The sequence below is a fragment of the Camelina sativa genome, unplaced genomic scaffold (assembly GCF_000633955.1).
Source record: "Camelina sativa cultivar DH55 unplaced genomic scaffold, Cs unpScaffold04888, whole genome shotgun sequence".
Taxonomy (NCBI): Eukaryota; Viridiplantae; Streptophyta; class Magnoliopsida; order Brassicales; family Brassicaceae; genus Camelina; species Camelina sativa.
In genome coordinates this window covers 1-604 of record NW_010925979.1, presented here as the reverse complement: position 1 = coordinate 604, position 604 = coordinate 1, and the positions used below count along the sequence as shown (strand labels likewise).

Below are 604 nucleotides of genomic sequence, written 5' to 3'. Positions count from 1 at the left end.
CTGCCTTATCTTTAAGAACTAAAATGCTTAACAATATAGAGAATTGGGTTGACTACTCATGATCTGCTTGGTTTACATGTGTGCTTCTATGTTTCCAGCTGTCTGCAGTTTATCTGATAACCATCTTTGTATCAGGTGATAAATGATTTACTGGATCCAACGGGCCAAAATTTACGTGTTAGAGAGGATTCCCAGGTTTGCTTCATGCTTAGCTTTCTCCATTTCTCTCTCTCACACATTGTGCTCTGAACAGAATAAATGTGAATGAATTAGCTTAGAATCACATATGAAACTGATATCACTTGAAAAAAGATATTGATTTATATTGAATTTTCTTTTCTTTTCTAGGGCACTTATGTTGAGGGTATCAAGGAAGAAGTTGTATTGTCTCCTGGCCATGCACTATCATTTATTGCAGCTGGGGAAGGTTATTAGAAAATTTAACCCCTGAAACATGTTTTGATTTTATTAACTCTGTCTGTTCCGCCTCTACTTAACATTGCTGTTTTCAATTGTAGAACATCGTCATGTTGGTTCAAATAATTTCAATTTGTTGAGCAGCAGAAGCCACACTATATTTACACTGGTACGTTTTCAAGCTCCC

General features: G+C 36.1%; 1 long non-coding RNA gene across 1 annotated transcript; it reads left to right on the top strand.

Moving 5' to 3' along the window:
* Positions 1-88: 88 nt before the first annotated feature.
* LOC104774718 lies at positions 89-593 on the top strand. Its single transcript, XR_765465.1, has 3 exons — positions 89-195; positions 349-427; positions 519-593. It is a non-coding gene; the product is annotated as an uncharacterized LOC104774718 (long non-coding RNA).
* Positions 594-604: the final 11 nt, after the last annotated feature.